The following is a 12,807-nucleotide window of genomic DNA, read 5'->3' on the forward strand; positions in this document are numbered from 1 at the left end:
TTAAATGACAAGGTTTTTAAGTAACTGTCATAAAAATACTCCAACAAGCAATGCATGAAACGGAAAACTGAAACAAGAAGCAGTGGGAACATACAGAAAACAATAAAACAGCCGACCTAAATTCTATTGTATCATTAATTACTTTAAAAGCATCTGATGTATTTTCACTTAAAAAGGGGATTCCATGGTATAATAAAAGTTGTAAAAGAAAAAAAAAAAAAAAGCAAATGTCTTAGTCCCCTTTCCTCAGCTGCCGCTGAAGTGCTCAGAGGCACTTCATCCAGCCACTGGACCACGCCATGGCTTCCCTCTGGGAGCACATCATCGTGGACTCAGCCCTCATCCTACACAACAATGAGGTGCTGGTCATGGAGGACAGTATCAATGCCCCCATTAAAGCAGTGGGTGTAAAAGTTGCACCTTTCTGACCCTGCTGGTTTACAAAGGCCCTGGCCAATGTCAACGTGGGGTGAGGGGGGGCAGTCTGCAATGTTGGGGCTGGTGGTTCCTGCCCCAGCAGTTGGTGCTGCCCCAGCAGGAGATCCTGCTCCCTCCACCATTGCTGCCCCAGCTGTGGAGAAGAAAGTGAAAGCAAAGAAAGAAGAATCAGAGGAGTATGATGATGACATGGCCTTTGGTCTTTCTGACAAAACCTCTTCTGTAACCTGTTCAACAAAAAGCCAAACTCTTAACAATCAATCAACCAACCAACCAATCAATCAACCAATCAATGTAAATGGCTCAAACACACCAACTAGAAGACAAAGATTTGCAAAATGGATTAGAAAATGTGATCCAACTATGTGCTATCTACAAGAAGCTCAGTTCAAATATAGGTATGATATAGCTAATGTAAAGCACAAGAATGCAAAAAGGTATATTGTGTGAACATTAATTAAAAAAAAGCTGAAGTGTCTGTATTAATATCAGCCAAAGTGGACTTCAGAGCAAAAGAGAACAAGGACAAAAAGCAGTGTTACAAAGTTATAAAAAGGATCAATTACTTAAGAACATATAACACTCCTAGACTGATGATTCACAGACGCGTACCCCTGAAACAAATAATACATTATGTTAATTTTAAAAAGAACGTATAACACTCCTAAATATGTATGTTCAAAGCAGCAGAACCTGCAAAAATATGAAGCAAAAATTGCAAAACTGGAAGGAGAAATAGATATCCCACAACTATAGCTAGGGCTTCCCTTAGTAATTGATAAACCACCAGCCAAAAAAATTCAGCACAAAACTGGAACATGAATGTTTGTAGCAGCTTTATTTGTAGATCAAAAACTGAGAGCAACTTAAATTCCTTTCAGCCGGTGGATGGCTAAACAAATTATAGAATATCCATTGCTAGAGACTGAATGTGAACTCCCACCTTTCAAATACATATGTTAAAGCCCATTGTGATAGTATTTGAAGGTAGGAGCTTTTCCGAGGTGATCATGAGGGTGGAGTTTTCATGAATAGGATTAATGTCCTTATAAAAGACAACCCGAAGAACTCTGTTACCCCTTTCCAACATGTGAGGACACAGGCAAAAAGATGGTTGTCTGTGAACCAGAAAGTGGGCTCTTGCCAGATAACCTAATCTGTATACAACTTGATCTAAGAATTATCAGCCTTCACAGCAATAAGAAATATATTTCTGTTTTTTAGTAAACCATGCAGCCTCTGGCATTTTGTTACAGCAGCCCATGTAACAAACACATACCTTGGAACACTACTCCGTGATAAAAGTGATAAAAGAAACAAATTGTTGTTAAATGCCATAACCTGATGGATTTCCAAGGCACTATGATGTATAATGAAAAGCTAATTACATTCATGTTACATTATCAAAAGGACAGTGTGGAGGGACAGTGTGACTGTAAGAGGTGATGAAACAGTTGGTGATAATCTTAATGATAATCATGGTTATATAAATCTATCTACATGATAAAATGTCATAGAACTATACAACCCCCAAAATGTGCATATTAAAACAGGTAACAATCCAAACCATATTATTATTAGATTATAAAAATTAGATAGATAATAGTATGGTACCATCATCAATTGGTTGGCTTTGACAACTGTGCTGCGGTTATGTAAGATATTATTGGGGATAAGGGTCCATGGTCCCATGGATCCATGGGAACTCTCTGTACTATTTCTGCAACTTCTGTGTGAGCCTTAAGTTATTCCAAAACAAAAATATCCTTTTAAATGTGGCTAAATCAACCGACGAACTGAATTTTTCATTTAGTTTGATTTTTATATATTTAAATAGCTGCATGTGACTATTGGCTTTCGTATTGGACCATGTAGGTCATTACTAAGTTTTGTCAAGTAACTTTTTGATTTCCATTTGTTTTTATTCCTAGGCTCCTGAGGAAAGTTTCATGTATGAAAAATTTACCCAATGCATAAAATATAATGCATATTATTTCACTCTCCTTTTATCAAGTACAGTACTGTGTACCACATTGGAGCATAATGAACTTCAAATTTCAAAAAGCAATGCATTTGGTCATTTTATCACTTTCCATCCCATTCCGATGACTATTGTGGATAGGTGAACGTTAATAGCTCAGCTAGGCTGTAAAGGTTTTTAAGACTCAACCTTGTTTTGTAAGCTCACTGAATAGGAAGAGGTCTATAGTTGTTTAGAACCTTAATTATCTCTTTTTACTGACAAAATCTGAGCAAATCCCTAGGAATGAACAGTTGGTCTTTGGACTTTCCCTGCCAGAATAAGTGACTTTAAATCTTTGCCAGCACAGGTTAAGAGATCAACTCATTTTTCAGAGCCCACAGAAGTCAATCTCCTCTGACTTGCAGAAGGGGTTTGATTGTGTCCTCCCTTTTCATGCATCCCCTTCAACTTTTCCCAAAGCATCCTCACTCTAGATAAACGATACAAGCTTACGATGAGGCAAATTTGTGGTGTGCTGGCTCAGCCCCCCTCCCTCCCTGCCCCAGCCCCACACAAAAGCAAGAGTCTAATCATAATGAACTGCCCAAGCTTTCCTGGGGGTACTCAGGGGTGGAGACATTTAAGGTTATTTTGGGACCGGTTGCTGTAAAGCTCTCCTTCCAACCACTCCTAAAATGGTGATGGAGGCTGTTAGGACCCCTCGCCTTGGGGAAAGACTAAGCCTGATTGTCTAGAGATTTCAAAAAAGGAATATTAGGATTCTCTTCAGTGGCATATGGGGGGTAGGGAGTGAACATTAATACCATTATTGTTTAGGATTGCCAGCTCGTGATGATAAAGTGCATACTGACTTAGTTGGTTTCAATCACTGTTTAAAATTCTCTACAGATGGTGCACCCACTTTCACCTGTACCAGGGAAAACTATTCCTATCATCCTTCCTTCAGAAAGCCACTGGTTTTCTCCCTTCTATGTCCAGAGCACCCGCTTTCACCTTTCCAGACAGACTGAGGGAGACTCAAATATGACCCTAAAGTGTCAGTTCTGAAAAAGCAGGAGATAGTCTGTTTCCCTCTTGATACTCTCTAACAGTTAACACAATGCTTGGCTCTAATTGGCATTTAGGAAGTTATTTAAATAAAGAGAAATGAATTAGTTTATATTTCACAGACAGAAATGACATTTTTTTTTTTCTTTTTTTTTTTTTTTTCTTCATGCTAAGAGATGACCTCAGTTAACTGAAAAATACCTTCTCCGGAGAGGTAATTCCCATTTGTTCAAAGGCAGTTTTCCAGGTAAAGGAGCAGCTATTGAGCCATTAGCTGAAACCGGCTAACACTAGGTTTGAGATGAGTACACTGGCCTGAAGAAAAGGGATCTTGGCAGGACACCAACAGCATCTAGGGTAGTCTATTGTACCACCTGTATCCAGTTGTTTCTCTATCCTGGAGGAGATTTTCTGAGGTCGGGTTGTGTTGTTTAGAGGTGGGATTCAGCAGCTGACTGACATCACTGGTTGAGTCATTCTATCTGCAGCTATTTCATGACTGGTGAATTAAATGGAGCTGATGAAGACCATGATCCATCCATTTAAATCTTTGAGGGTAGGACCAATCTCTGCCTTTCCATCTGGGATGTGGTATTGTTTCTGATGCATTATCTTAAACATTTAAGGGGGCTACTCTTTTTACACCAGTCATTATGAAGGTTTTCACAAATGTTAAATGCACCGATGCTGATTATAATATTAGCAAGTCGGAAATAGCTATAGGATGGGTTCATGAACGCTGGGGACCCACTTTGAGATGGACCCTGAACTCACAGGAGGATCTCTCTAACAGGAGGATCTGTGATGGTACTCTTGGTCTTTCGGTATCATAGTCAACTCAGAGCCCTGATTCAACAACCCACTTTCCCCAGCATATGTTTATTTGAGTAAATGGCCATTGGCCCCTTTGTAGGAAGATGGGAGAAACACTGCTATATGCACATTCCATGGTGTTGCAAGATCCTTCCTCACAGAAACTTGCCATTACTTCAAGCAGTAGGTTACGGGTCTAAGAATTAGCTCAAGTCTGTAAACTGACTAAGAGATCATGATTTTCCACTCAGGTGGTAGACCTTAACCTTCTGCTCATCTATTCAAGATCTGTTTTAATTGGTGATACACATTAAGCAAGACCCTTATCACTTGCCCATTGATCTCATTCTGGAAATACTATCTTCCATTAGGGAACTTCAGAAATCTCTTTGAGCAGAGCCTGCTCATCTCTCTGTTGTGGACTTTGATCATCATGCCCACCTTGCTTCTGGCCATCTGAGATCTATCATCCCCATTGTTATTGGGGAGCAGAGGTCAATAGCAGAATCTCTTATCATTAATCCTAATCTACATGGGACATCCACTACTGAACTTCTCAACAATGCTGCTGCCCCCCTCATCTAGGAGAGAAAGTTACAATATTGTCAAAGGAAGCTCCCCAGGGAAGAAAGCAGCTCTGAGCCTCTAGCCGCAAAAACTCACAGCAGCTATAAATTGAATACAACAGGTTGAAGAAGGGAGTCTGGACAAGGCAGATATGGTATCTGCTGCGGGGTCTTTCCTTTCTGCCCCAGATCCCTACTACATGGCTTTGTCTCAGTCCTTGTAGGTAATGATGTAATCTGTTCACATGACTGTCCCTCACCTTAAATGCTTTCCTTATTGTGTGATTTAGTTTAATCTCAATACTGAGGTATTTTTCTAATGAAGTTTATATGCTCTTTCTGAGCCCTGCATGGATAATGACTTTGACCAACTTAGCTTTGTTTTCCCTGCTAGAAAAATTTTGCAAAGATCATCTTTCTTTTTCTTAAATTTTTTTTTTTAAGATTTTATTTATTTATTTGAGAGAGAGAGAGAGCATGAGAAGGGAGAAGGTCAGAGGGAGAAGCAGACTCCCTGCCAAGCAGGGATACTGATGCAGAACTTGATCCTGGGACTCCAGGATCATGACCTGAGCCAAAGGCAGTCGCTTAACCAACTGAGCCACCCAGGTACCCCACAAAGATCATCTTCCAATCCATATAACTCACACCAAATTACTACTGATTTTCTTTCCGATTAAAAAGCATCCATAATTCTTGTAGTAAACTTGAAAAGAAAAATATAAAAGGAAAGATAATCTAATCTTGCTCTCTGAATACAACCACTGTTAACAATTGGATTTACTCCCCAATACTTCTGTGTATGCATACAGATACATATATCCCCTATTTTTTTTTATTTGTTTTTTAAAGATTTTTTTTAAAAAATTTATTTGAAAGACAGAGATCACAAATAGGCAGAAAGGCAGGCCGAGAGAGAGGAGGAAGCAGGCTCCCTGCTGAGCAGAGAGCTCGATGCGGGGCTCGATCCCAGGACCCTGAGATCATGACCTGAGCCGAAGGCAGAGGCTTTAACCCACTGAGCCAACCAGGCCCTCCTCCCCTATTTTTAACTTAACATGACTTTATTTTAAATTTATCATGCCCTGAAAAATAGTATTTGTAAAACTCTTTTTAATGACTGTATGATACATTGTCATATGATTATACTATTATTAATTTAATTACTTTATTATACATTCCCTTAGTTTTGGAGATTTAGATTTTTCTCAATGTTTCAGTTGTTATTATAAACGACATGGTAGTGAACACATTTTTTAAATAACTGAAGAATGGTTGACATAGAATGTTCTATTAGTTCCAGGTATACAACATAATGATTTGACAATTCTAAGCAATGATGAACACATTCTTTTTGTCTACTTTTCTAGTTACTTCATTCATACAGTAATCATTTAGTCAACAGATATTTACTTAACTCCTATTGTAAGGGCCTATTTAGCCAGAGCGGCCCCACTTCGGTTGAACAGCCATTTTGTTGTTTACGCAGTAAAACTTAAATTGACCCTGCCTCCCCCACCCCCAAGGGGACCTTATTTAAAAGCAAGTCCGGGAAACCAGTCCCAGGTAACAAAGCCCAAATACAAGGGCAGGGCAGGTCAGATGGAGATAACAGCCCGAATGCAGGGATGAGTCAGGACACGTGGAGACATCCAATCAGTAGGGTGCACATACTGTCTCCCTAGCTACCAAGGAGTGTGGGCCCCCCCTTTTGGGTGCCAATTCTCACCAAGGTGATAGGCTAGTTCAAATGTCTACTGTGGGGTAGACTGTAGTTCAATTGGCCACCCCTGTGTGACCTAGCATGACTGTGCAGCTTTCTCTGTGTATTGCTATCTCATTGGCCACCTGGTGGCCAGGCTCAACCTCATGGCCTTTGCTCTATAAAAGTTAGTCTGTGTGGCAGGGAGAGGTCTCGCTCTCTGTAAGAGGGGAGGCCCTGGCCGGTTGGTTTGATTCTCAATGCTTGGTGCGAAATAAAGCTTTGCTTGACCTTCACTTTGTTATCAGTCTCGCTCCTTTAATCATGGACCCATTATTGGGGGACCCAACATTGGGGACCCAAGATTATGACAAGCCAGAGTCACTGCGTAATCAGCGAAGCATACAGCAAAAGACAAGCCAGGCACTCCCTGCCCTCCCTGCCACCACGGTGGGTTATGATGTGCCAGGGAAGAAACTTTAGAAATTACTGCAATTGCAAGAGTGGTGATGACTACAGAGAGGAAGTGCAGAAAGTTTTGTGTCTTTGTCAGCTTGGGTCATCATGACAAAGAACGATAGACTGGTAGCTTAAGCAGAAATGAATTTTCTCACAGTCTGGAGGGTAGAAATCTGAGATCAGGGTGTCAGCATGGTCAGGTTCTAGGAAAGTTTCTCTCCTTGGCTTTCAGGGCCACCTTTCCGTTCAGTGCTCAGGTGGCCTTCCCTTGGTCATGTGTGTGTACCAATGCGTGTTTATAAGGTGCCTAAGTCTATTACATTAGGAACACTCTTAAGACCTCATTTAATCTTGGGGCGCCTGGATAGCTCAGTGGGTTAAAGCCTCTCTGCCTTCAGCTCAGGTCATGATCTCAGGGTCCTGGGATTGAGCCCCACATCAGGATCCCTGCTTGGTGGAGAGCCTGTTTCCTCCTCTCTCTACCTGCCTCTCTGCCTACTTGTGATCTCTGTCTGTCAAAAAATAAATAATCTTAAAAAAAAAAAAACAAAAAAACCTTATTTAGTCTTAATTATCTCTAAAAGCCTTATCTTCTAACACAGTCACATGGGGGGGTGGGACTGGTTAGGGCTTCAACATATACATTCGAAGTGGACAAAATTCAGTCCATAGCATTTTAGGAACATTTCAGGAGACAGTCTAGATGAATATTTTTTCAAATGTTTAAAAGAAATTAGTGTTTTAGAGATTTTATTTTTAATTTTATTTATTTATTTATTATTTTTTAATTTATTTTAATTTAATTTAATTTTTAATTCTTTCAAGATTGCCAGACTTAGCAAATAAGAGTACAGAATGTTCAGTTATATTTGAATTTCAGATAAACGGCAAAACATTTTTAGTGTGAGTATGTCTCATATAATATTTGGTGTCCTGTGTTTTCTCTGGCAATCCTTTTCATGCTTTAATGTGGTCAATGCTACCTTTTAATCCATGTAAGGGATCATAGCCTATGTATTTGTTATTCTGAAGGATACTTACATGTTTGTTTATTGAATTTATGTGTGAACAGTGAAATTAAGTATTTTAAAAGTGTCCATGGGGTGCCTGGGTTGCTCGGTTGGTTAAGCATCTGCCTTCGACTCAGGTCATGATCCCAGGGTTCTGGGGTCTAGCTCTGTGACGGGCTCTAGCCCCATGATGGGCTCTATGCTCAGCGAGAGCTGCTTCTCCCTTTCCCCCTTCTTGCTGTTCCCTCTGCTGTGTTCTCTCTGTGTCAAATAAATAAATTAATTAATAAATAAATATCTTTAAAAAACATGTCCAAGTAAAATTGATTGCTACTTTGTCTGACATTTTTGTGGGTAGACACTTAAAAGAAAAGCTATTCTTTTTTTTTTTTTTGTCAAATTTGTAAGCCTCTGTTATTATTTAACTAAAAATTTTTTTTATTTTTTATACTATATCTGTTTCTAAAGCATTAAGACATATATACTTTTCTTCACCTTAAAATAAAATTTTAAATGGAAGGAGGCCTGTTTGAGAAAAAGCATTCTCGATTCCTTAATAATTCTTCATGGAACCCCCCATTATGCAGAGAACATTTAGCTCTCCTTGACAAGTCCATACTCCTTGAAAACTACTTTTTATAAATATTCAGAACAATGTGGCAATGGTGTAGGGCTTCCAAAAGACGTGTGGCTGCACCTTCCACATTAATTCTTTGTCCCGAGGCTGCCATTCACTGTATTTTAGGCAAGGTAGCTCTTATCTCGAGAGTAGGGTTTCAGCTGCTAGAATACTTTCTGACTCTCAATCTCTTTCTCTGCCTTAAAGGCTTTATAACTGTTCCTTGAAAAACACTCAAGCCAAGAAGGTGGTACAATTAGCATTTGCCTCAATACTCTCACAGAAGCTCTCCCCAGGATAATTTTACACTAAGCCACAGACTCATTATGCGATTTTTTTCAAAGGATTACCAATTGGAAACAAGAGCTGAAATGTATCCTATATGGTACAATTGTACATACAAAGTACTAGCGTCTTAAGAGACACAGTGTCACCCTATCTATGGAATCTAGCTGCCCAACGAAATATTCAGCCAATATTTATTACATGGCAGTATCTGATTTGAATGTCAATGTCCTCTGAATTTCTTTACTGGTCTCCAAATTCCTTTTCAGATTTCCTAAGAGTGCTTTTCTTTCTCTTCTCACCTCTGAGTCCATAAACACAGTGCATTGTCTCACTTACCATCTCTAAAGAAGCAAGCTCTACTTGAATGACACAAGCAAGCTCCCAGGCTACAGAGTGCTGAGTTGTAGTGTTGGCGATGGAGAACATAAGAACATGCAATTATGCTTTGCTCTTAGTTAAATTTTGATTTAATCAATTCAGACAATGTGAAGCTGTGAATTAAAAATACTCTTGTGAAGGATTGGAAGGAATACCTTGGTTTTCTGCATCAAAAGAAGGCACATGTTTATTTAGAAGTCTGAACTAAAAATGTTTTACTACAGAGTTTTAAGGAACAGCTGTTTTGCATGCACTCTTCTTGAATTCCAACAACTTCAGCCCCTTCCAGGACCCTAAGCTTCATAGGGATGGGGAATTTTGTTTACTTTGCTCATTTCTCTATTTCTAGTGCCGGGAGCAGTATCTAGGGCATGGTATATTCTCTTCAAATATTTATTGAATGTATGAATAAATAAAATACAACTCCCCCAAATGTGCTTCATTTCATTTCCCCAGCATATAATCACGAACAAATGCTTGGTGAAGTAAGAGGGATACTCATAATTAGCACGAATTTCATTCCTACTGTCAAGGTGGGTGTTCATCGGGTGTTCATACCAACTCTTTCTAATTGATGTTTTCAGAACTCCCCTTGCCAAACATTAGTGACTTTTGTCCTGCCATGTTTACATACCTGAGACCAAGCACAGGCACTTTTTGAAGTTAATTAAAGATTCACTTATGTTAAACATTTCCGGATGATAGCAAGAGACCAACTTGGCAGACAGTAGGAATAATCTCTAGTACTTCCCTCTGTGATTTTTCTCAGACAGGTCTTGAAGGGTCTGGTCCTAATGGGATTGATAGAAGCGAGATGGGGTGATTGGGAGATGCTGTGCTACTTACTGCCTACAGCAAGAGAGTGCAGGTGAATTCAGGGACAAAGATCACCAGTTTCATCCTTTGCATATCTGAGTGCGTGTTCCCCACGACAAATATAAAATCCCCTAGCTGGCTTGGGCCTGCCACCCAGCACTTTTCTGATATGCCTTTCATTTATTTGTTGTTGTGTGTTTGAAGGCTAACTTTTTAAATACCAACTCAAAAGATTACCTTATCAGATTGCTTCCCAATTTGATCATCTCAAAGTACCCTTTTATTTACTTTCTTCCATGATCCATTCAGTTTTGAAAGAGTTTTATCTATGTAGAAACTGTATTTATAAACTAATAATTAATTTTCCGTTTCTGTTTTCTTTTAGAAACTCTGCTTCTCAGAGTTTCTCATCAGAAAGTGATGAGAGCTGTTTCCACAGGTGTTGATTTAGTTCCAGCCAAGAGCCAGAGACTCCACGTTAAGTTTATCACGGGTAAAATAGATGACTGTCCCGGGGCTCTTTGAAATAGTCAAAGTAGTTCCTGAGGACCTCTGGGGTCCCAGCCTGAGCATCACATTAGACTGTACATTGAGACCAACTGGGGAGCTTGAAAACACTAGTTCCCAGGCCCCATTCCAGACCAATTAAATTAAGATTTCTGTGCCCTGGAGTGACTTTATTTTTTTGAAACAATAAATTCATGTGGTTAAAAAAGTCCAGCAATACAGAAGAGTGATTTTAATGCATGACTACGGTTAAAACCACTGCACAGTGTAACATATCTAAAGCAAATGTTGAAAACAAAACAAAAGTAAAAAAAAAAAAAAAAAAAGAAAGGAAAAAGGGGAAAGCCTTCCTTGAAGCACGCATCCAGCCCTGTGGAAAAGACTTTTGGAACTCTGGGTCTGGCCTCTACTGTGCTCAAAGCAACTCTCAGGGAAAGTGATGGCAGAGGTGTCCCCTCTCGGCTAAAGCCTTTTCCTTCCTAGGGCCCAGTCTCAGTAACAGAACAGGGCACCACCAAATTCAACAGGGAACAGGAGTGTGAGCTCCAACTTAAGATGTCTCAGGATTAAATTCCCTGCATCAATTAAATATGTGGGGACACCATTAATTTCTCAATTGGTGCTCTTCCTGACAATCAATCCTGCATTTGCAAACAGCTCTCTCTCATTCCCACACAGCTTTAGTGTCATCCCTTCTCCCCAACTCAATGTTTGCAGGATGTTCTACACTTCTGGTGGTCCCTGAGGCCCCACCTCTGACCCCCTTGCTCCTGAATGGTGACCATTCAAAACCTCAAGAGAAGTGACATGTTTATTAAAGATGTCCAATATTACACTTTAGGCTTTACAGATGAACAGAAGCATTCCAAGGGAGTAGGGATATTTTTGCTGGAAAATTGCCTATAGGAAAAATTGCCTACAAAAGACAAAATTGATAAGAAGAAACAAACAATTAAATGAATGCCAAACATCTTAGGAAATGTGAAAATTCTGATTCAATATATTTCCAACTGTCTTGTGAAAATAAATACAGGAGACTTCCATATGTTCACTTTGATAAATTTAGTGTATTTTGTAGTACCTTATTGATTTCAGAAAACAAATACCCAGGCTTTTATGACTTTCATGTCTTTCTGAAAGCTGGGCATCTTAAGGGTCCTCAAAAAAGCCCTCTGGCTAAGTTAGGGAATGTAGAATTATGACTAGCCTCAGAGACAGCTTAGCTGATAGACAGAACAAAGGCTTTGGAGAAGGCTAGACCTGGGGTTAAACCTATTTTCTACTCTTGGGGCTCCTGGGTGGCTCAGTTGGGTAAGTGTCTGCCTTTGGCTCAGGTCATGATCCCTGGGTACTCGGATTAAACCCTGCATTGGGCTCCCTGCTCAGTAGGAAGTCTGCTTCTCCCTCTGCCTCTCCTCTTTCTCTCTTTCTCAAATAATAAATAAAATCTTTAAAAAAAAATACATTATATGTTAATTTTAAAAATCTTAAAAAATAACCCAGCAACCTATGTTCTACTCTTGACTAGCTGCATGATTGTAGGCAAATTACTGAACATTCATAAAGCTCACATTCTGTATCTGTAAAGTGACACTGATAATACCTGTTCCACAGAGTTGTTAGAAGAATTGAATGAGCAATGTCTACAAAGTATTTAGCACTGCATCTGTTGTTTAGGAATATTTCACACATATTGCTATCATTATTATTCAAAAAAGCAGATGACATCCCCTTTCTTCAAACAGTTCAAAATCTTTGAGGGAAAGAATTAATGCAAAAAAAAAAAAGTGAAAATAACAAGTTAGAATATAATAAAATTCTCAACTAAGAAGAAAGACAAAGGAACAGGTTCTGGGTTAATAGCAAGACTGTGGGCTAGTTCTGGGATGACCATCAATAACTGTGTGAACTTGGGCAAGTTACTTTACTTTTCTGGGCCTCTTATTTCCTTATCTCTAATATGCCGTTATTAAAATAGACAAGCATTTCCAACTTCTAAGAGTCCCTGAATGAGAATCCTCAAACTATTTTTAATATTTCAAAAAACTCAATAAAATTAGAGTTTGTACCATGATACAACTGCTCAAATTAATTAAACTATCAAAATTCTTTGCTTTTGCAAGACTAAAAAAAAAAGAAATCACTTTTCAGTAATAACATTAACTCTTCATGCAGATGAG

The 12,807-nt window shown here is 39.2% G+C and overlaps 1 pseudogene; it reads left to right on the forward strand.

Moving 5' to 3' along the window:
* The first annotated feature begins 299 nt into the window (after nucleotides 1-299).
* On the forward strand, nucleotides 300-11,433 carry LOC101685327 (annotated as a pseudogene).
* The last annotated feature ends 1,374 nt before the right edge of the window (nucleotides 11,434-12,807 follow it).

The sequence above is a fragment of the Mustela putorius genome, unplaced genomic scaffold (assembly GCF_011764305.1).
Source record: "Mustela putorius furo isolate JIRA1106 unplaced genomic scaffold, ASM1176430v1.1 tig00003863_pilon_pilon_pilon, whole genome shotgun sequence".
In the NCBI taxonomy this organism is placed as follows: Eukaryota; Metazoa; Chordata; class Mammalia; order Carnivora; family Mustelidae; genus Mustela; species Mustela putorius.